Source organism: Xenopus laevis, chromosome 2L, assembly GCF_017654675.1.
Source record: "Xenopus laevis strain J_2021 chromosome 2L, Xenopus_laevis_v10.1, whole genome shotgun sequence".
Classification (NCBI taxonomy): Eukaryota; Metazoa; Chordata; class Amphibia; order Anura; family Pipidae; genus Xenopus; species Xenopus laevis.
Window position 1 is genome coordinate 3,431,545 of NC_054373.1, and position 25,096 is coordinate 3,456,640.

General features: G+C 42.2%; 1 protein-coding gene across 3 annotated transcripts in view; it reads right to left on the reverse strand.

The window, feature by feature from the left end:
• The window catches only part of zbtb20.L (zinc finger and BTB domain containing 20 L homeolog), a 449,779-nt gene that overhangs the window by 202,882 nt on the left and 221,801 nt on the right, over positions 1-25,096 (reverse strand). For all 3 annotated transcript variants that reach the window (XM_041581419.1, XM_041581418.1, XM_041581417.1), the window contains exon 5: positions 17,586-17,657. The gene's annotated coding sequence lies outside the window, so the exon portion shown is untranslated. The remainder of the gene's footprint in view (positions 1-17,585; positions 17,658-25,096) is intronic.

Below are 25,096 nucleotides of genomic sequence, written 5' to 3' on the forward strand. Positions count from 1 at the left end.
TCCATCAGATCAGGGTTGTGCATTGAGCAAGACCGAACAATAGTGACATGGGGTTAAATTGTCTATATGTGCCAGATATTGGTGAGGGGACATCATGGAGTGGCTATGGCTCTGCGAGTGAATCTTTGAAATCATGAGGTTGGAGGCAATGTTGTAAAACCATGAGATCACATCAGGAATATCTTGGCTAAGCCTTTGCTCGTCCTGACTACAGAGAACACAATGCAGCCTTAGAAATCCAACGGCACATGCTAGAAAACAATTCACACAGTATTTACCGACTGAGATGCAGGGAAACAGCTATGGAGAAGTTCCAGCAGAAGCAAACACAAAACAGAGTTGTCATCCCACCAACCTGTTCCACGCCACCACCGTGTTCTACGACTGGCTTGGCTCCATCTTACTCTCCTTGTCTTGGAGTCATTAATAGGATGTAGCAAGAGAATGCGGCAGAGGATTGCCAGAGCCGGAATGTCATTATAAAGGCATAACGCTCATTTGGTTTCACCCCCTGCTTTCCCACATAAGGGGACACTCTGTGCCCAAATGACCTGGGCTCTCAGCCACTCTGAAGTTCCTTCCACTGGCTCCAAACACCCAGCTGTATACAACAAATTGGAAAAACTGACAGCATTGTCTGAAGGCACAGCTTGAGATAATTACTCAATGTAGCTTTTTTTTTTTTTTTTTAAAACAAAATATAAACATGTTCATCTCTTGCATAAAGACATGATACCTTTCCAAGTCTCTACGTCACCCTCAAACCCCTTCTGTTCAAACTGTCTGCCCATCTCGGCATTTGTTTAACTGCGATCTCCATGACAGCGTCTTGTTGAGGCAGAATGTAACCATTTCATTTTAAACATCAACTGGGCAAGTGTCCATGGACAGAATGCACCAAGGCATCACAGGGAACTTGGCAAAGGCAACAAGTAGCCAAACCAGGCTATTTGTACCAGAAATAGTGGAGCAGGTAAAACTTAATATAAAGTTGTAGCTCCTCTTGGAGTAGGTTTGGTTCCAATGAGGCCTCCACCATTTCAAGAGATTCTCAGAGGTGAAGATTATTTTTCTTAGAGGTGGAGATTAATTGCAGAACCGTGTCGCACCACTCCAGGCAATGCCCACATCTTCCCACAGGCCTACAGCAGAAGAGTGTGAGTATCTGATGCCCTGGAGATCAGACCAGAAAAGGAATAACATCTGGAAAGAAGTATGTATGCCAGAAACTGTAGAAAAAGTATTTTAATTGGCATGATGATATCTGAAAAAGTATACACAATACAGATGTTTTTGAAAAAATAAAAACACACAATGCAGATGTTTTTTAAAAAAAAAGTAGGAACCTGTAGATGCCATGTTTAATGTGGCAGAGACTTTTCTGCAGAGTGGGTCTATAAAAGTCTACAAAATCCCAACAAACAAGGCTTTCTATGCCATGGAACCTCTAAATCTAGAAGTGGTTATTGAAAAGAATTATATTCACATTATGATTAAAGATTCCTGATTCTGGTCTGTGCCCATTGTGAACACCTGCAATTCCATATCCACCTCCAACCATTACACATGATTCTGGTAAATAACAGAGATCTAAGGCCATAACTGGTATTCTGGTTGCTAGTGCCACTGACCTCCCACAGCAATGCTTTGATGAGGATGCAGCTAGCTGGTCCTTATTAATGATCACTTGGATAGAAACTGCTCTTTAAATAGATAAATTGTAGAACATTGAGATTTAGAGACTTTTTGTAAGTTGTCTAAGGAGAAGAAGAACCATCTTTGACATAAGCAACGTTGAGTATGAAGGCTATGTTGTGATCATCTTATGGTTCTAGGATATTGATGCTACAATGACCGAGTGCAAGTGTTCCTAAAACAAGCACACTAGCAGCCACATGCCCCTATACATTAATGGACAACAGGTCCATATAGTCTGGCACGGCTCTTTACATTGTCCAATACTTGCCTTTCTGTTATTTGATTCTAATTCAGTCTCTGTATTTTATTATAAATCTTGTCTATGACATCTACAGGCAATTTCAAATACCCCCTTTTCTTCTTCTCTGTGATGGCGGAAGAACCCTACGAGTAGAATAGAAAATAAAAGACTGTACAAAGTCTGTCTGCTTTCTCCCAGCTTCCACTTCCCTCAAATGTTTTTACCATATAAAACCAAACATTCCGGAATTGTTTCAACTTAAGTTACTTTTGGAAATGTTCTCAATGCTAATGCTGTATTTCCATACATAAGATGGACTTGTCAGATCCCAGTGAAACAAGAGAGAGAGAGACGTAGATGAGCCAAAAAGAAGGGGATGGTGTTATTTTAAAGGGAACAGGTGGCCTCGTTGCTTCACCACTTTCCAAAGAAAGCTGGCTCTCAGTGAAGTTGACAGCAGGGACAAATGCAAAGTGCTGGAGATAAACAAATTCTAGAGGAAGAGATATTACAGATATCTACAGACTAAATTTCACATTCTAGCCCCTTTAGGTGCTTAATATTAAAACCCTAGAGCAAGCGTTGGCCGTTGGTCACTGAGTGGGCTAGTTGGGTGTCTCTGTTTACACATAAAAAAGTGGGCTGGGTGAGAGCAGAATGTGCAGGCAAGATGCCCACATTTTAATCTTAAAACTGAAAATGTAGATGAGTTATCAAACCTTTGGATCTTGCCATGGATAATGTACTCTTGGGAAGGTAATGAAGTACAGTCAACAGCTCGCTTTGGTCTTGAAATGCTTTTCTTCTATAAATACTATTTCAATCACTTAGGTGCTCAGGGCCAAAAGGCAACTTTTTCTTTCTTTCTTTCTTTCTTTCTTTCTTTCTTTCTTTCTTTCTTTCTTTCTTTCTTTCTTTCTTTCTTTCTTTCTTTCTTTCTTTCTTTCTTTCTTTCTTTCTTTCTTTCTTTCTTTCTTTCTTTCTTAGTGGACAATTATATTGAATCATTCAATCCCTATTCTAATTCTACTTAAAAACAAGAGAGATCATATAGAAGCTATAAAAACAATCCAAGTTTAGCCTTATTCTATTTTTCATGGCAGCTGGGACTCTGGAGTTGGCAGTTTCACTGGGGTCTACAGATCTGAGGTACTGTATTTCAAAGCTCTGACACAGAAGAGTATAGCAACTCCCACTCATATTGTGGTGTTTATACTCTACTCATCCTCGGCTACCCAAAACATAACAAATGGCGACAAGGATGGCTCTTCTACCTCTGCAGCAGCCTGCAGCTTTTCTTCCAAACCCTGGTGAGCCTACCATACCTTTTACTGCTTGGATCCGTATGTTTGAAAATTAAATTTTTGCTGCTGACCAAGGGGAGGTTTCTGCTGCTAGAAAGCTTTACTTATTCACTGCCTGGGAGCAGAGGGACAGTATATATTCTATACATTACCATTACCTGATGATACTTACGAAACTGCTCTTACTGTTATAAAGAACTTTTTTGTGCCAAGAGTAAATGTGGTTGCTGAAAGATATAAATTCCGCCAACGTGGACAACGTAATGGCGAATCCGAAGAACAATTTGTAGCAGCTTTGAGAGAGCTGGTTGTTACCTGTAACTTTGGGAATCTAACAGATGAAATGCTAAGAGACCAAAAAAGTGGAAAAAACAAACTCACCTCACATTAGAGAGAGAGACTGCTCCTAGAGAAGGATTTAACCCTTGCAAAGGCTATTATAGTTGCTAGCCAGATTGAAACAGCAGTGGCAGAGGCTAAAATGCTGTCAGGGAACTGCTGGGAATGTACAGACTGTGAATTCAGCACTGTGGCCTAATAATGCACAGTCACAGGTAAAATACAGTAAAATACAGGAAAGGGATTCATTTACACTGCAAAACCGTGCAGCAAAAATCATGTTACATGTCCTGCAAATAGTGATGGGCGAATTTATTCGCCAGGCGCGAATTCGCTCCGAATTTGCGCGATTCGCCGCCAGTGAATAAATTCGCAAAACACCCGCGACAATTCGCCCCAAAAAAACGCCGGCGTCGAAAACAGGCGCCGGCGTCAAAAACGAGACACCGGCGACGTTTTGCAAATTTTTCGGTGAAGCGAAACGCCCATCACTACCAGCAAAGGCTATACGGTGCCACAGATGCACAAAGGTAGGACATTTTGCTAAGATCTGCCGTAGTTCTGCTAAGATGTTCATGAAGTCACTACTACAAATGTCACAGTATTAAGTGTGGATAAAGCTGGTAGATTTATTCCAGACAAGTTTATATGCACTGTCAGTGTCAGTACTGCTTCTGCTGACAAGGGACACTCCATTAACCTGATGTTTGATACAGGTTCAGCTCTTTCTATACAACCAAAGGAGATTTTCATGAAATACTTTGCAAAAGATCCGCTTGTTGCACCTGTCCTGAAACTGGTCAGTTACTTAAAGGATCCAATCCCTGTGCTTGGTTACTTGCCAGTGACTGTACAATTTGAATCAAATACTGCAAAATGTGACTTTTACATTGTGAATAAGGGAACTACTATACTCGGAAGGGATCTCTTTGCTGCATTACACCTACAATTATTTGATGGTCTCATTACTACAGCACCAGTGCCTGACACACAGCCAGTGTCTAAAATTTCACCACAAATCAACACTTCACTGGTTTGTGCAAAGAACTTTGTACACAAAGTTAATTTGAGAGCAGATGTAAAACCAGTACCATTCCCTGATTCAGCATGGGAAAAACTTGCTATTGATATTCAGTCCTTTTACAGATGCTCCTATAGACTGCAGATTTGCTATAACCTTGATAGACTATGACAGTAAATGGCCTGAAATTGCATTTGTTTTTCATATAAGCTACAGTAATTACATTTCTGTATACAGTCTTCAGCAGAGAAGGTTATACAAAGGAGTTAATATCAGACAACGGACCACAGTTTGTCTCATCTGAGAGAGAGGAATATTGTGCATAGGAAATCTTCAGTGTATTCCCCCAAGCAAATGGAGAAATCGAGCGATTCAACAGAAGTCTGAAAGAAGCACTACAGACAGCAAATCTTACTGGGAAATCTTGGAAAGTATTTACAACAGAGTTCCTACATAACTACAGAACAACGCGCCGTGCAACAACCCAATCATCTCCTGATGAATTATTACATGGCAGAGAGATGCGCACTAAGTTACATCTTGCAGACATCAAACTTCCACAAAATACTGTGCTTACAAAATCATCTACTGATGACATTGTGAAACATCAACAAGCCAAATGCAGGGCTTATACTGACAGAAAATGGGGTGCCAGAGAAGTACACTTTCAGCCTGGATCTTTAGTCAGAATTAAGAAACCAGGAATACTGAAACAAGAACAATCTAAATTTACTACACCTCTTGAAGTGAGACGCCAGCGAGGACCATACACATATGAACTGTCTGATGGACGCATATGGAATGCAAGTCGTCTTGCTCCTGTTAGATTTGACTTTGGAGAAGCTCCATTTGAGGAAGGACCAGGAACTAAGACAGGTAGCAGGAGACAGGTAAGAAGCAGGAACTAGGACTAGGTGCAAGAACCAGGATTAGGAATATGAAGAGAACTAGGTGAAGAACCAGGACAAGGAACTGAAACCAGGACAAGGACCAAGAACTAAGGCAGGGAGCAGGAGACAGGTAAGAAGCAGGAACTAGGACTAGGTGCAAGAACCAGGATTAGGAATAAAAATAGAACTAGGTGCAGAAACCAGGACAAAGAACTGAAACAAGGACCAGGAACTAGGGCAAGGAGCAGGAGACAAGCAAGAAGCAGGGACTATGTGCAGGAACTATGATTAGGTATAGGAACACAACTATGTTCAGGAACTAGGACAAGGAACTGAAACCAGGACAAGGGCCAGGAACCAGCATTAGGAGGAGGAACGAAGGACAAGGAGCATAACCTTCTAATACATGTGGTAGAGTCCTGCAGCAGGTCGGGTACTTGCGAATTACCCACAAAAAAAACGGGTACCCTGTGGGATAAGGGTAGAAAATTTCCGGGTGCGGGTATAGATAAGGGTCTGCAGGTTGTGTGTCTCGTCTAAATTTCTCCTCTTCTGTTATATTGTCTATATTTCACTCCTTTTAAAATTTTACAGTACTTTTTTCTGTCCCCACCCACTTTTCATGATATCACTTCCGGTTCGCAAAAAACATCATTTACTGTTTAATGGTAGTCTCCGGGTTGCGGATAAAGGAGCTGTGGGTTGGTGTCGGTTAGCTGATTAAAGTGGGTAAATATGCGGGTTGTGGTTTGGGTCGCAGGCTGCGGATTCGGGTCGGGTCCGGGTCTTAAAAAATTGGTTCCACGCAGCACTCTACCATGTGATGAGGACTAATTCAGTACAAATACACATCAGAGAAACAATGGGAACAGCATTTAAAAAGTACTTAACCTGCTAACTAAATGGACCAAGTTTTTCTTTTCTGCTTTCAAATTATATTTTACTATGTAAGGTGTCACCAGAGACTTCCATTCTAAATGATTCGATTCACTCACTGGAATTAGTAGCACAAATGGAGCGATGTTAGGGAAAAAGACAACGCATTATTCGGATCCAAGTTATTTCATACACTGAAGACCAAATGGCAGAAATACTGAGTTTATGTTACAATGAAGAAGGAATCAGTGCAAATGGGGGAATGAGAAGTATGTGAGTGTTTTGTTGTGGTAATCGCACTGCTGTCACTTAATTAGATAACACATTTTAATGACAGCTGCTTCCTTTTATTCAGCTTTTTGATATTTGGAACTATCAGGGTTTTTTTTTTCATTTCTTTTATTTTGTGTATAATAATTCCTATTGTATGCATTGTTTTAATGTTCTTGCTTTTCAACTCAAAGACATTTTACTATTTTACTGTCAGTAGTGGAAATGTAGAAAAAAAAAACATGTATGCCTATGCTTCCAAGGAAATATGTCTTAAAAAGAAATGTAACTATTTAGGCAAAGGGAAATGTCTTGGAAAATCTGCACTGCAGCTTTAAAGGAGAAGGAAAGCTACCGAAGCAATTTTTTGCCAATAGATTAGCAACAATAGTACAAGCTATAACACTATATTTTTTTCTGCAGAATGCTTTATCATACCCAAGGAAACAGCTCTAGAAGCTGTTTGTTTAGGAAACCGGCTGCCATATTAGCTTGGTGTGACATCACTTCCTGCCTGAGTCTTTCCCTGCTCACTCATAGCTCTGGGCTCAGATTACAACAGGAAGGGGAGGAGGGAATTGGAAAGGAGCAAACTGAGCATGCTCAAGCCCTAGCCCTGGCGGTTTAAGCTGAAAACAGGAAGTCTGATACAGAAGCCCATGAGTACACAATAGAAGGAAAGAAATGTGGTGTTTCTTTTGACAGAGGACTCAGAGTAGCATTACTTTGAGGGTTTACTGGTGTATTTATATAGACCTTTCTGATAAAGCTTACTTACTTTTAGCCTTTCCTTCTACTTTAAGATGTCACATGCCTCTTAACAGTATATTCCATCTAAAATGATCTGCCCTCTATTGGAACACTCATTTCTCTCTATGGAAGCAGTATCAACACAAGAACTACCCGTAGGGAGTGTGGAGTTTTTAGCAGTGACGCACTATAAGGGTCTTGGGCTGTTTCCATGGTTTGGGCACCTGTTTCCAGGGAAACCATAAGGCTGCAGGGTACAATGACATTCTTATTCTTGACAATGCCGTGCTTCCTACTTGGGGAAGGCTCTTTAATGTTTCAGTCCCCATACACAGAGCCATGTACAGAATGGGTTTGCTGAGATGGTAGTGATAGGATTCAGAGTCTTGACCTCTCCACTGTTTTTGGAACCAGGCTTCTGATCTGACAGATCCCCAACTTCAGTGCCCAATTTCACTAATGTTCTCGTGGCTGAATGAAAGCAAATCCAAGCAACAACTATATAACATCTAGTGGGTACTTTCCCAGAACAGTAGAGGATGTTATAGCAACAAAAAGGAGGGGCAACTTCATATGAATCCCCTTGGTTTGGGAATAAGATGTTGGACGGGCAGGGGTCCAGAACATTTGGAGTGTTCCATAGAGACTTCTATCTCTTCAGGATGGAAGGCAAAACAATGGGGTGGCTTTTGGTAGAGCCCACCATTTCACCTTACTTATAATGGTACCTTGAGAACATCCTGAATAGTTCCTGAAGCTACTGTATACCACCCTCTCCCCTTTTAGCCTCATAAAAGATACCAGTTGCTGGATACCAGTTGCTAACACTACCAGAGTGCTAGGAGAGTCAATAAGGATATTTTGGCCTGCTTGTCAAAGAACCATGGAGTCTAATGCAAGACTGTTGGCCATAAAAGTTATTAAAAAACCCCAAAAAACATTACCCTATAACATTTCCATTAGATACGTAGAAAGAGAAAATACTATCCCTCTTGCAGGGTCCAAATGAGCCAAACATAAATCTCTTTAAATCCTTTAAAAAGAAATTCATACAGATTTCAGACACTTGGCTGTAAATGGGTCTTTACCACATATTTATATCCATAAAAAGTCTTTATTTTAAGATGTATAATTGAATAACTGTGCGACGTGATGAACTACTTATTTTTCATATTTCCTACAAAGAATGTAATTATGCAAAAGGTCAAGATAAAATGATAAAATATTATAGTATTATAATATTATAGTATTTCATATCTTCTGCCCTAATTAATAAACAGACACAAATAAAGAGAAACCCATATTATTGAGGAACTGCTCTAGCTGTGTTTGTATTATATTGGGCTTTGGTTGGCCTGCAAATAAACCTCCATACAAAATAATACTGAAAGTTTTTAATGGACAGAACCAGCCTGTACCCAGCTAAAGACCTAATATGTTTCAACACAAATATATATAAGGCTGACAATTAAAAAAAAGGGGAAGAAGAAATGGGAACAAACATATTTGTGAAGCCCTAATTTATGAGCCGTTTACTCCTTGCTGATGTATTAGTCTTCTCATTATGAGAAGAAGAAAGTCTAGAGCAAAAGTTTCTGTCTCCTTTATTAAGTCCAAACTTATAGCTCAAGTCAGTATCTTCTCTACCAAGTCCAAGCCAAGAGCTGAGGTTAGCATCTCCTCAATTAATTCTAAGTGTATAGCTGAGGTTATCGGCAAGCCTGTAACTGAGGTCAGTATCTCCTTTTCAAGTCCAAGTCTATAGCTGTGGTCAGTATCTCCTTTGTCAAGTTCAACTTTTGTCCATACAACTTTAAATTGCTATTAGTGAATTGGCGTTGTCATATCACATTTGTGCCTGACAATGGCAAAAATTCACCAGTTAGTGCAGTGGCGTAACTAGATGTTGCTGGGCCCCACAGCAAATTACTTATTGCTTATGATTAAGGGCAGCTGAGCCGAAACGCGTCAAGCTGAAGATACAGCGTGTATTTTTAAACATGGTCTAATAAAGATTTTCTATTTTAACTAACGGCCTGGTGTGCGGAATCGCTCTTCTCCATTCATCTTTGTCCCGTTTTACCAATATATGTTCAAATTGCTCATCAATGAGAGCCTCATGGGGCCCCCTGTACCTCCTGGACCCCCTGCAGCCGCAGGGTCTGCTTCCTCTGCAGTTACGCCCCTTAGTTAGTGAATCTACCCCTATGTATATAGCTGGGGTCAGTATCTCCTTTATCAAGACCAAGCCTATAGCTAAGGTCAGTATCTCCTTTATCAAGACCAAGTCTATAACTGAGGGCAGTATCTCCTTTATCAAGTCCATGTCTACAGCTGAGGTCAGTATCTCCTTTATCAAGACCAAGTCTATAGCTGAGGTCAGTATCTCCTTTATCAAGACCAAGTATATAGCTGAGGTCAGTATCTCCTTTATCAAGACCAAGTCTATAGCTGAGGTCAGTATCTCCTTTATCAAGACCAAGCCTATGGCTCAGGTCAGTATCTCCTTTATCAAGAACAAGTCTATAGCTGAGGTCAGTATCTCCTTTATCAAGTCCAAGTCTATAGCTGAGGTCAGTATCTCCTTTATCAAGAACAAGTCTATAGCTGAGGTCAGTATCTCCTTTATCAAGACCAAGTCTATAGCTGTGGTCAGTATCTCCTTTATCAAGTCCAAGTCTATAGCTGAGGTCAGTATCTCCTTTATCAAGAACAAGTCTATAGCTGAGGTCAGTATCTCCTTTATCAAGTCCAAGTCTATAGCTGAGGTCAGTATCTCCTTTATCAAGTCCAAGTCTATAGCTGAGGTCAGTATCTCCTTTATCAAGTCCAAGTCTATAGCTGAGGTCATTATCTCCTTTATCAAGAACAAGTCTATAGCTGAGGTCAGTATCTCCTTTATCAAGTCCAAGTCTATAGCTGAGGTCAGTATCTCCTTTATCAAGAACAAGTCTATAGCTGAGGTCAGTATCTCCTTTATCGAGAACAAGTCTATAGCTGAGGTCAGTATCTCCTGACTGATAAATACACGGCAGAATTATTAGTGCAGGAGGCAGAAGCTGCACATTTTGGGGTAACAGAGTCACGGAAGGCTTACAGTAGCTCTCATTCTTTTAGGAAAAGCAAAGCTCGGGGCAGAAGGACAGATCTCGGAGGATTTCAGGGTGTGGTGAAAAGCTTCACACAGTGACTCATTGGTGACTCAATGGTGAGTATTTTTATGAATGAATGGAGAGGGGTCACAGTGATGTGAACTCAACAGATTGTGTAATCTTTTGCTTCTCTGCTTTTTTACTTCTTTTTATATAGTAACTACCACTGCCAGCTGCACCGCACACACACCCGCCACATGTCTGATGGGGATTCCTAATATTAGAGCCCCTGCAGCCCACCGCTTGTGCCAAGGTATATAGTGGATTCATAGAGCAAAACCCTTTGCTCTAGTAAAGTGTTAGCTGGTGCATCAACTGCATTTTGTCGCATTAAATGCATGTAGAACAAACGTCTGATACTTGATGCTGCAAGCCAGACACGTTGCTTCTCACATTGGTCTGACAGGAGGATTAATGGCAGGGTCAAGCTCCCAAATAACAATCTATAAACCAATTTGTTCTTCCGTGTTAGAGTTCTGTGCTTGCAAAGCATGTCTCTGGCAAAGTAAATGCAGATGCATTCTGCTTCTCTATAGATTGCTGCTCTTTCACTTGAGTTCTCATGCAGAAGGCTGTGTGCAAAGTGCAAATCTAAATACAAATGGACAAACTGCGGCTTGTTGCTCTAGGGCATTAGCTCTGTGTAGAGGGCGCTAATATGATAACACGGAGGATTAATACGTTATAGTAACTATATCTCCCCGCAAATGCTCAATATTAGGTGGAAAATATGTTTTATTTAGTTTACAGCTGTGCATATAATCAATTTATTGGTTCATTAAAAGATCTCAGAGTGCAGCCGCTGCCCGAATAACTCCCCCTGCAGTGACAGGTGATGCCCAGTCTGTAGCTACTGCCATGTAACTAGATCCTTCCATAGTCCCACGGTTCCTCCATCTCTACTCACTCACTATCTGCAGCTGCCACTTTAACAGCACACTCTGCCAGCAATGGACTTGTAGCAACTTTCACAACTTTTACTGAGCTACAACCCTTTAAACCATTACAATTATCTTATATATAAAGTTTCTTTGTAAAGAAGCAATAAATTCAACAATTTAGTTATATATCACACTATCATCCTACTGTTACTATAGGCACCATCTCTCCCTACTATACCTGCTATCCCACAGTCACACTCCCTTCCCAGAGACTATTATCCCACTGTTACTATAGACACCATCTCTCCCTACTATACCTGCTATCCCACAGTCACACTCCCTTCCAGAGACTATTATCCACTGTTACTATAGGCACCATCTCTCCCTACTATACCTGCTATCCCACAGTCACACTCCCTTCCCAGAGACTATTATCCACTGTTACTATAGGCACCATCTCTCCCTACTATACCTGCTATCCCACAGTCACACTCCCTTCCCAGAGACTATTATCCACTGTTACTATAGGCACCATCTCTCCCTACTATACCTGCTATCCCACAGTCACACTCCCTTCCCAGAGACTATTATCCACTGTTACTATAGGCACCATCTCTCCCTACTATACCTGCTATCCCACAGTCACACTCCCTTCCCAGAGACTATTATCCACTGTTACTATAGACACCATCTCTCCCAACTATACCTGCTATCCCACAGTCACACTCCCTTCCCAGAGACTATTATCCACTGTTACTATAGACACTATCTCTCCCTACTATACCTGCTATCCCACAGTCACACTCCCTTCCCAGAGACTATTATCCACTGTTACTATAGACACATCTCTCCCTACTATACCTGCTATCCCACAGTCACACTCCCTTCCCAGAGACTATTATCCACTGTTACTATAGGCACCATCTCTCCCTACTATACCTGCTATCCCACAGTCACACTCCCTTCCCAGAGACTAATATCCCACTGTTACTATAGACACCATCTCTCCCTACTATACCTGCTATCCCACAGTCACACTCCCTTCCCAGAGACTATTATCCACTGTTACTATAGGCACCATCTCTCCCTACTATACCTGCTATCCCACAGTCACACTCCCTTCCCAGAGACTAATATCCCACTGTTACTATAGGCACCATCTCTCCCTACTATACCTGCTATCCCACAGTCACACTCCCTTCCCAGAGACTATTATCCACTGTTACTATAGGCACCATCTCTCCCTACTATACCTGCTATCCCACAGTCACACTCCCTTCCCAGAGACTATTATCCCACTGTTACTATAGACACCATCTCTCCCTACTATACCTGCTATCCCACAGTCACACTCCCTTCCCAGAGACTATTATCCCACTGTTACTATAGGCACCATCTCTCCCTACTATACCTGCTATCCCACAGTCAAACTCCCTTCCCAGAGACTATTATCCACTGTTACTATAGACACATCTCTCCCTACTATACCTGTTATCCCACAGTCACACTCCCTTCCCAGAGACTATTATCCACTGTTACTATAGGACACATCTCTCCCTACTATACCTGCTATCCCACAGTCACACTCGCTTCCCAGAGACTATTATCCACTGTTACTATAGGCACCATCTCTCCCTACTATACCTGCTATCCCACAGTCACACTCCCTTCCCAGAGACTATTATCCACTGTTACTATAGACACCATCTCTCCCTACTATACCTGCTATCCCACAGTCACACTCCCTTCCCAGAGACTATTATCCACTGTTACTATAGGCACCATCTCTCCCTACTATACCTGCTATCCCACAGTCACACTCCCTTCCCAGAGACTATTATCCACTGTTACTATAGACACCATCTCTCCCTACTATACCTGCTATCCCACAGTCATACTCCCTTCCCAGAGACTATTATCCACTGTTACTATAGACACCATCTCTCCCTACTATACCTGCTATCCCACAGTCACACTCCCTTCCCAGAGACTATTATCCACTGTTACTCATAGACACCATCTCTCCCTACTATACCTGCTATCCCACAGTCACACTCCCTTCCCAGAGACTATTATCCACTGTTACTATAGACACCATCTCTCCCTACTATACCTGTTATCCCACAGTCACACTCCCTTCCCAGAGACTATTACCCACTGTTACTATAGGCACCATCTCTCCCTACTATACCTGCTATCCCACAGTCACACTCCCTTCCAGAGACTATTATCCACTGTTACTATAGGCACCATCTCTCCCTACATATACCTGCTATCCCACAGTCACACTCCCTTCCCAGAGACTATTATCCACTGTTACTATAGACACATCTCTCCCTACTATACCTGCTATCCCACAGTCACACTCGCTTCCCAGAGACTATTATCCACTGTTACTATAGGCACCATCTCTCCCTACTATACCTGCTATCCCACAGTCACACTCCCTTCCCAGAGACTATTATCCACTGTTACTATAGACACCATCTCTCCCTACTATACCTGCTATCCCACAGTCACACTCCCTTCCCAGAGACTATTATCCACTGTTACTATAGGCACCATCTCTCCCTACTATACCTGCTATCCCACAGTCACACTCCCTTCCCAGAGACTATTATCCACTGTTACTATAGACACCATCTCTCCCTACTATACCTGCTATCCCACAGTCATACTCCCTTCCCAGAGACTATTATCCACTGTTACTATAGACACCATCTCTCCCTACTATACCTGCTATCCCACAGTCACACTCCCTTCCAGAGACTATTATCCACTGTTACTCATAGACACCATCTCTCCCTACTATACCTGCTATCCCACAGTCACACTCCCTTCCCAGAGACTATTATCCACTGTTACTATAGACACCATCTCTCCCTACTATACCTGTTATCCCACAGTCACACTCCCTTCCCAGAGACTATTACCCACTGTTACTATAGGCACCATCTCTCCCTACTATACCTGCTATCCCACAGTCACACTCCCTTCCCAGAGACTATTATCCACTGTTACTATAGACACCATCTCTCCCCTACTATACCTGCTATCCCACAGTCACACTCCCTTCCCAGAGACTATTATCCACTGTTACTATAGACACCATCTCTCCCTACTATACCTGTTATCCCACAGTCACACTCCCTTCCCAGAGACTATTACCCACTGTTACTATAGGCACCATCTCTCCCTACTATACCTGCTATCCCACAGTCACACTCCCTTCCCAGAGACTATTATTTAATTTAGGCACCATTTCTTAAAATATATTCTATCTATCTATCTATGATTGAGTAGATTTGTTTTGTTTATCCATTAAGTTAAATACATGTGAGTAGTTTATGTATGTTCAGACACTGTGTGAATAGAAGGCACACGGGGTGTGAGTGTGACAAGACACACAATGCTGACATGTAGATTGAAGATTAGAAATAGACTGACAAATTACATAGCAACAAGCTGTTTCCATTATGGAATATATATATATATATATAACTTATATGGCACGTTTGAGATTAGAGGTCCCTCTGCTCGTAGTGTAAAAGGCAAGTAATACAATGAGTAGAGTGAAGGGATGAAGGGTCCAGGCACAAACAGGTGTAGCAACAACTGATTTGCATGTGGCCTATAATGTTACAATTTTCTATTTTGGGATGTTGTACTAAATATATATATATATATTATACAGATGAGGTTTGTACCAGCCACATGACTGGCTCATTACATGTATTGCTGAGGGGGTGACTAGTGATCTAGGCCACAGTTTAATCTGTGAAACCCTCAATGACTCCCACAATGCTCAGCTCCCCACACCTGACCCTCAATGACTCCCACAATGCTCAGCTCCCCACACCTGACCCTCAATGACTCCCACAATGCTCGGCTCCCCACACCTGACCCTCAATGACTCTCACAATGCTCAGCTCCCCACACCTGACCCTCAATGACTCCCACAATGCTCAGCTCCCCACACCTGACCCTCAATGACTCCCACAATGCTCAGCTCCCCACACCTGACCCTCAATGACTCCCACAATGCTCAGCTCCCCACACCTGACCCTCAATGACTCCCACAATGCTCAGCTCCCCACACCTGACCCTCAATGACTCCCACAATGCTCGGCTCCCCACACCTGACCCTCAATGACTCCCACAATGCTCGGCTCCCTGGACCTAAGCAGTTAATAGAAAGTGTCTGCTCAATCCTCTCTTGGAGACCACAAACCTTCCGACCCGCAGAAGGGGTGAAGCAAATGAACGGGCGCAAGTCTTAATTATTGATAGAAATAATCATTTGGCTGAATAATTAATGTGCGTAGGGTTCACCCCATTCTTCTTCTTCTCTCTCTAAATTTAGCAAACGACTTTGTGGTTTATAAGAGCTCGGGGTTTGGCAAACTTCTCCCTAAATCTTCCACAAATCCTTCCCTTCCTGTTCCAAATCGGAAAGGGTCAAGGCTTTTAAAAAAGAAACAGAAGGTATACAAGTCGTTGGCAAGCGCAGCTGCGAAAATACTCGCAAAGCCTCCGAGACAAACAAGAAATCAGTCCCATTTAGGATCTGAAGCCGCTCCTTTGCCTCTTGCTGGGGATTTTATTTATTCCAATATCAAATAATTCATCGTCCTATAAGCCTGTTACACACGGATAGACCTGCTGGACAGACAGACATGGAGATGCCGGGGGTTGGACAACTCTGTTGGGCATTGCCACTACAAAGATGGCGGCTGTAAGGAGTCCGTCCTGCAAAGTCTTCTGGGACACGTGCACTCAATCTGCAAACCTGAAAAGTTCCGATCCAAGGTTTTATTCCTACGTAATTCCTTTCAATGCACCTTAAAGGGGGTTATGTACTAAAATACGATTTTTATCTCTTTATTTAAATAAAAAAAAACCACAACCAAACTTCCACACACGATATAACTTTCACAAATCACTTGGGGGCACATTTACTAAGGGTCGAATATCGAGGGTTAAGAAATGGAGCCTGGCCAGCTTGTTACATAGAGTACAGATATTTTGGGGTTTTCTTTTCTGGTTTTTGAGAAAGAGGTGGTAGGAAGCTGATATTTCAGGTGGAATTTAAGAATCTCATATACTGGTGTGACATTACATTTCTACAGGCAAAGCTGAAAGGGGAAGTAAAGTCTAAAATAGAATAAGGCTAGAAATGCTGTATTTTATATACTAAATATAAACATGAATTTACTGCACCACAAGCCTAATCAAACAAATATTTTATGCTTTCAAAGTTGGCAACAGGGGGTCACCATCTTGTAACTTTGTTATATATCTTTGCAAGACCAAGACTGTGCACATGCTCAGTGTGGTCTGGGCTGCTTAGGGATCATCATAAACAAAGCTGCTTGAGTTCTGCATGGCTGGGAAGTAAGGCGGGGGCTCCCCCTGCTGTACATAAGTATGATTGTTTCCCTGCAGAGCAGTTAGGGACCGTCTGACAATTCCTATCCACAGCAGTTAATGAAGGGAGAATTTCACTGCATACAGTCAGGTTTCTTATAAAAACAGTACACATTTTTTAATTAAAGTATATTGGAGATAGGTTTCTTTTTCATTAAAGAAAGTAAAAATTGGACTTTATTTCTTTGCCTTTACATGCCCTTAAAGGCCAGTGATTTACATTTGTCTCTGCTCTGGAGGTATTTGTTTGTGTCACTACTATACACTGATACACCACATTTACAGCACAAATAGAAACAACAAATTATATTCAAAGTACTGATCAATACAGGAGGCAGCAGAGCTTACAATCTAAAGGAGCCTTCTGGCAAATAGAGAGCCGCTTCCTCTTTAAGCCTTATACTATTAACCCATTATGCCTCGATGTGCTGCCACTTTGGGCGCTGAATGAGTAGCCACACACATTAACCCCTTCTCCTCCGACATGACAGTTCTATTCAGAACTCCCTGGCACCTCCATCACCTCTCACATGCCAGGTGGGTGCCATTATTATTCCACTTTCATTCAGCTCTCAGCAATTATTAACTGAGTGGCGGAGGTGCTTCCCTGTCTTGGGGAAAGCTACACAACATCTGTGCAGTTGGTCAGTTTTAAAGGGCAAGTATTGGGCACAGTGGCAAGCAGAATAAGGGGCAGTTGGCAAGAATGGAGTAAATGTATAATCAATGCACTTACCCAGTGATTCCCACAATGTATCCCGTCCTTATTGGGTCCAGTATAGTAGAGTGTCCGGGCCTGGAACCAGTGCTATGGAAAGAACAGAAACTGACAGTCAGCTCAGAAGAAGAAGAAGATGCGCCTACATGAGAATAATGATGCCACGTTCATATAGAGAATAGAATGGGGGAGTAGGCAGAGGAGAAGGTGACAGGGATACAAAGGGAATCATCAGTCATAGTAAATAATTCTACTCTTATTTAACCCTACAGTCATTTAACCCCTCAGCAAACACCACTTTCTGACACTTTCTGCCACATTCCCTGGCTGGCGGAAAGAAGTCGGGAATTGCAGGCCAAGCCGTGATTCAGATCTCGATTTATGATCTCTATATCTAATATTTATTGAACGTGCCAAGTGGAGCACTTACTGGGCCCTGCGGGTAGGTCTCCTGCATCTGCCAGTTGCGTGCCGCAATTAATCTTTAATTAGGTGCTAATGGCTGAGCCACAAACAATGCGATTGTGTTTCTCACTTCAAAAGGTGTAAGGCTGGACTCCCGGGACCTCCAGTTTAACTCCGGGGGCTCCTGATACCCTGTCGGAATTCACCAACCTGTGCCATGACAACTACAACTCCCAGCGACCTCCACTCGGGCGGAATCTTAGTTCGGCAGCAGTCGGAGAGCCACATGCAGGGAACTGATTGCAAGTAAACCATTAAAAAGACATTTACGGGCAAATTCATCAAGGGTCGAATTTCCAGGGGTTAAATCCCTCGAAATTCGACTGGGGAATAGAATCGAATAGGCAATTCGGGTAAATTTACGCGCTGGCAAATAGTCGAATTGGCGAATATTCGCCAGGCGAATAGGTGCTCAATCGAATATTCGCTCGAAGGATTTTCATTCTATTGAATGCCTTTTTATTCGATTAAAAACTTGGAAAACAAGCCTATTGGACTTTCCCATAGGCTTTTAAAGCAATTCGGTAGGTTTTAGGTGGCGAAGTAGCCAGTCGAAGTATTTTTAAAAGAGACAGTACTTTGACTATCGAATGGGCGCATAGTCGCAGCGTTTTTGCGCTCGATCCAGTACTTCGACTATCGAATGGGCGAATAGTCGCAGCGTTTTTGCGCTCGATCCAGTACTTCGACTATCGAATGGGCGAATAGTCGCAGCGTTTTTGCGCTCGATCTATTCGAATCATTCTACTCAGGCGAATTTACGCCAATATGATAGTCGAGGAGCACAAAAAACTACTCGAAATTCGAAGTTTTTTTTACTTCGAATCCTTCACTCGAAGTTAGTGAATCGGCCCCTTACTGTCTGAGAATGAAAAGTGAAAGTTGTGCAACTATAAAAATAAACCTTGAGCTGCGCAAACGCTCACACGAGTCTGATCTGTGGGTTCAACTGCCCCAGAAAATGCCCCAAATACCCCCTCCCAGTAGGGATCCTACACTCATTGTGCTTCATTCCCAGACTCTTACATTTTACATCAAATATTTGTATTTATTTATGTATTTCAAGGTATAAAAGCTGGTCCCTTTCACCCATTTCTCTCTCCTAAAGCCGCTTCTTTAACATGAAATCCAAACAGGGTCGCAGCAAATGTCAAACAGAAACTCTATAAAATGTCCTGTTTCAGATCAGAATGTACCTCTCCATGTCATGACTGAGAAACAGGAAACGCTGCCTGACTCATAAACAATTCTAAATATACCCCGGCCCAACATAATCCTGATACCCACTGCTCTGCTCAGCAACAGAGTCTTTGTCTCTAGCTCTGTACAGTCATATGGAAAAGTTTGGGACCCCCTCTCAGCCTGCACAATAATCGACTCCACTTTCAACAAAAAATGGTATGTCTTTCATTTCCCAGGAACATCTGAGTACTGGGGTGTTTTCTGAACAAAGCAGCAGTATTCAGTTGTATGAAATTAAATCAAATGTGAAAAAACTGGCTGTGCAAAAATGTGGGTACCCTTGTAATTTTGCTAATTTGAATGCATGTAACTGCTCAATACGGATTACTGGCAACACCAGATTGGTTGGATTAGCTCATTAAGCCTTGAACTTCATAGGCAGGTGTGTCCAATCATGAGAAAATGTATTTAAGGTGACCAATTGCAAGTTGTGCTTGTGTTTGACTCTCCTCTGAAGAGTGACAGCATGGGATCCTCAAAGCAACTCTCAAAAGATCAGAAAACAAAGATTGTTCAGTATCAGGGTTTAGGGGAAGGCTACAAAAAGTTATCTCAGAGGTTTATTAAACTGTCAGTTCCAACTGTAAGGAATGGAATGAGGAAATGGAAGGCCACAGGCACAGTTGCTGTAAAACCCAGGTCTGACAGGCCAAGAAATATACAGGAGCGGCATATGCGGAGGATTGTGAGAATGTTACAGACAAGCCAAAGATCATCTCCAAAGACCTGCAAGAAGATCTTGCTGCAGATGCAGGTGTATCTGTACATCGTTCTACAATTCAGCACAATTTGCACAAAGAACATGTGTATGGCAGGGGGATGAGAAGCCCTTTCTGCACTCACACAAACACACTCGCTTGTTCTATGGAAAAGATCATTTACACAAGACACAGGCATTTTGGAACAAAGTGCTTTGGACTGATGAGACACAAATTTAGTTATTTGCTCATAACAAAAAGCGCTTTCCATGGCGGGAGAAGAACACGACATTCCAAGAAAAACACCTGCTACTGACTGTCACATTTGGTGGAGGTCCCATCATGCTGTGGGGCTGTGTGGCTAGTTCAGGGGCTGCGTGGCTAGTTCAGGGGCTGTGTGACTAGTTCAGGGGCTGTGTGGCTAGTTCAGGGGCTGTGTGGCTAGTTCAGGGGCTGTGTGGCTAGTTCAGGGGCTGTGTGGCTAGTTCAGGGGGCTGTGTGGCTAGTTCAGGGGCTGTGTGGCTAGTTCAGGGGCTGTGTGGCTAGTTCAGAGACTACTGGGGCCCTTGTTAAAGTCCAGGGTCAGATGAATTCAACCCAATATGAACGAATTCTTCAGGATAATGTTCAAGCATCAGTCACAAAGTTGAAGTTCCGCTGCAGGGGTCGGATATTCCAACAAGACAATGACCCTAAACTCACTTGGAAATCTACAAAGACATTTATACAGAGGGACAAGTACAATATTCTGGAGTCCCCCGACTTGAATATGATGGAAAATCTCAGGGATGAGTTGAAGCAGACTGTCCATGCTCGGCAGCCATCACATTTAACTGAACTGGAGAGATTTTGTATGGACCAATGGTCAGAAATAGCCACATCCACAATCCAGACACTCATCAAAGGCTATAGGAGGCGTCTAGAGGCTGTTACATTTGCAACTAAGTATTAATGTAATATCTCTGTTGGGGTGCCCAAATGTATGCACCTGTCTAATTTTGTTATGATGCATATTTTCTGTTAATCCAATAAATTTAAGTCACTGCTGAAATACTACTGTTTCCATAAGACATGTTATATATTAAAAGGAAGTTGCTACTTTGAAAGCTCAGCCAATGATAAACAAAACTGCAAAGAATTAAGAGGGGTTCCCAAACTCATTAGAAGTATTTACATTTTTCTATAAGGGGTCAAGTGATGTTAAGTGTAGCAATTTATTGGCAGCACAATATACAATATATAATATACAATATATAATATACAATATATACAATATATACACAATATACAATATATAATATACAATGTGCAATATACAATATATAATATACAATATGCAATATATAATATAAAATATACAATATATAATATACAATATATACAATATACAATATACAATATACAATATACAATATATAATATACAATATACAATATAAAATATACAATATATAATATACGATATATAATATACAATATATACAATATATAACACAATATACAATATATACAATATATAACATACAATATACAATATATAATATACAATATACAATATATAATATACAATATACAATGTGCAATATACAATATATAATATACAATATAAAATATACAATATACAATATATAATATACAATATACAATATATAATATACAATATACAATATATAATATACAATATACAATATACGATATACAATATATCATATACAATATATAATATACAATATATAATATAAAATATATAATATACAATATATAACATACAATATATACAATATATAACATATAATATACAATATATAATATACAATATAAAATATATAATATACAATATACAATATATAATATATAATATACAATATACAATATATAATATACAATATATAATATACAATATATATTTATTCGCTGACTGTCGGCTGCACTGGAGCAAAAGAAACATTTGGCGGCTGTACATTCCCGTCGGATTGGTGACATTAAAGAATAACAACAAATCCATGGGAGGAGCAGGAGGAAGGAGTAGAAATTGTCCTGATGTGACTGCTGGTGACAGGAGCCCGGGGCTGAGTGTGAGGGGAATGAGGTGTCGGGGCTGGAGGATCAGTCAGTTCTTTCTCAGATTAATAGAATTCACATCAGTGAGACGCAGGGATGTCACCGTGATGTCATAATCATCAATGAGCGCAACCCACACAAGGTGCCTCTCTGTTCTGCATCCGTCGACTACTGGGATTTAGGAACAAAACGGGCGCTTGGAGATATCACACAGATCTGCACACTAACTGTCACATTTCTGACAAAAAATAAAAAATAAAGCAACGTGGCACCGTGTTTGTTCTCTAACGTTTGCCTTTGGAAGGGTCGGTGTTGAGTAAAGCGACTCTGATCTGCTGTAATACCGGTATGTGAGGCTTTAAAGGAACAGTTCAGTATAAAAATAAAAACTGGGTAAATAAATAGGTTGTGCAAAATTTAAAAATGTATCTAATATAGTTAGTTAGGCAAAAATGTAATGTATAAAGGCTGGAGTGAGTGGATGTGTAACATAATAGCCAGAACACTACTTCCTGCTTTTCAGCTCTCTAACTCTGAGTTAGTCAGTGACTATAAGGGGGGCCACATGGGACATAACTGTTCAGTGAGTTTGTAATTGATCCTCAGCATTCAGCCCCTCAAGTCTCTGATTGGTTACTGCCTGGTAACCAATCAGTGGAAAGCAAGAGAGCTGAAAAGCAGGAAGTAGTGTTCTGGCTATTATGTTACACATCCAGTCACTCCAGACTTTATACATTACATTTTTGCCTAACTAACTATATTAGAGACATTTTTTATTTTGCACAACCTATTTATTTACCCAGTTTTTATTTTTATACTGAACTGTTCATTTAACAGAGACTTCAGTAAACTGATCTGTATCTCTCATTGCCGGTTAATAAGTTAATTATTACAGTTTCTTCCTCACAAACACTATAGAATGCTGAACATATTAATGGGGTGAAACCTATCCAACAAGCTGGGCAGACTCACGTCGGCTCACGTCATTGGTCAGTATTCTTGTGGCTTCTCATCTGCCAGTGTCAAGTGCAACTGCCAGAAGGGGTCTCATATTATTCACTGGAAGCAATTTGGGAAGTGACTGCAGACTGAAACGGTGATGGGACCACAAAAAGTGAGTCTGAACTAGAAAGGTCCCTTCTCATCTGTGACATCACTGCCTGATCTCTACGCTCTGATGATGTAACTATTGCTCAGCTCATCTGTCTCTGATGTCATCAGAGAATGTCACCTTAATTCGTAAGGCTACAGTCTAATAGATAAACACAGGCCAACAATCAACAACTACACTTGAATCAGTGCACTTCTGCATCGGCCTGGGTGTAGCCACATGGAGCAGATTTCTGTTCTAAAAATGCCTTTAACCTTGCTATGGCAACTCCACCGCCCCAGAGATATGGCAACTCCACTGCCCTAGAGATATGGCAACTCCACTGCCCTAGAGATATGGCAACTCCACCGCCCCAGAGATATGGCAACTCCACTGCCCTAGAGATATGGCAACTCCACTGCCCTAGAGATATGGCAACTCCACTGCCCTAGAGATATGGCAACTCCACCTCCCCAGAGATATGGCAACTCCACTGCCCCAGAGATATGGCAACTCCACTGCCCTAGAGATATGGCAACTCCACTGCCCTAGAGATATGGCAACTCCACTGCCCCAGAGATATGGCAACTCCACTGCCCCAGAGATATGGCAACTCCACTGCCCTAGAGATATGGCAACTCCACCGCCCCAGAGATATGGCAACTCCACTGCCCTAGAGATATGGCAACTCCACTGCCCTAGAGATATGGCAACTCCACTGCCCTAGAGATATGGCAACTCCACTGCCCTAGAGATATGGCAACTCCACTGCCCTAGAGATATGGCAACTCCACCTCCCCAGAGATATGGCAACTCCACTGCCCCAGAGATATGGCAACTCCACTGCCCTAGAGATATGGCAACTCCACTGCCCTAGAGATATGGCAACTCCACTGCCCCAGAGATATGGCAACTCCACTGCCCCAGAGATATGGCAACTCCACTGCCCTAGAGATATGGCAACTCCACCGCCCCAGAGATATGGCAACTCCACTGCCCCAGAGATATGGCAACTCCACTGCCCTAGAGATATGGCAACTCCACCTCCCCAGAGATATGGCAACTCCACTGCCCTAGACATATGGCAACTCCACCTCCCCAGAGATATGGCAACTCCACTGCCCCAGAGATATGGCAACTCCACTGCCCTAGAGATATGGCAACTCCACTGCCCTAGAGATATGGCAACTCCACTGCCCCAGAGATATGGCAACTCCACTGCCCCAGAGATATGGCAACTCCACTGCCCTAGAGATATGGCAACTCCACTGCCCCAGAGATATGGCAACTCCACTGCCCTAGAGATATGGCAACTCCACCTCCCCAGAGATATGGCAACTCCACTGCCCTAGAGATATGGCAACTCCACTGCCCCAGAGATATGGCAACTCCACTGCCCTAGAGATATGGCAACTCCACTGCCCCAGAGATATGGCAACTCCACTGCCCTAGACATATGGCAACTCCACTGCCCCAGAGATATGGCAACTCCACTGCCCTAGAGATATGGCAACTCCACCTCCCCAGAGATATGGCAACTCCACTGCCCTAGAGATATGGCAACTCCACCTCCCCAGAGATATGGCAACTCCACTGCCCTAGAGATATGGCAACTCCACCTCCCAGAGATATGGCAACTCCACTGCCCTAGAGATATGGCAACTCCACTGCCCCAGAGATATGGCAACTCCACTGCCCCAGAGATATGGCAACTCCACTGCCCCAGAGATATGGCAACTCCACTGCCCTAGAGATATGGCAACTCCACCTCCCCAGAGATATGGCAACTCCACTGCCCTAGAGATATGGCAACTCCACTGCCCTAGAGATATGGCAACTCCACTGCCCCAGAGATATGGCAACTCCACTGCCCTAGACATATGGCAACTCCACTGCCCCAGAGATATGGCAACTCCACTGCCCTAGAGATATGGCAACTCCACTGCCCCAGAGATATGGCAACTCCACTGCCCT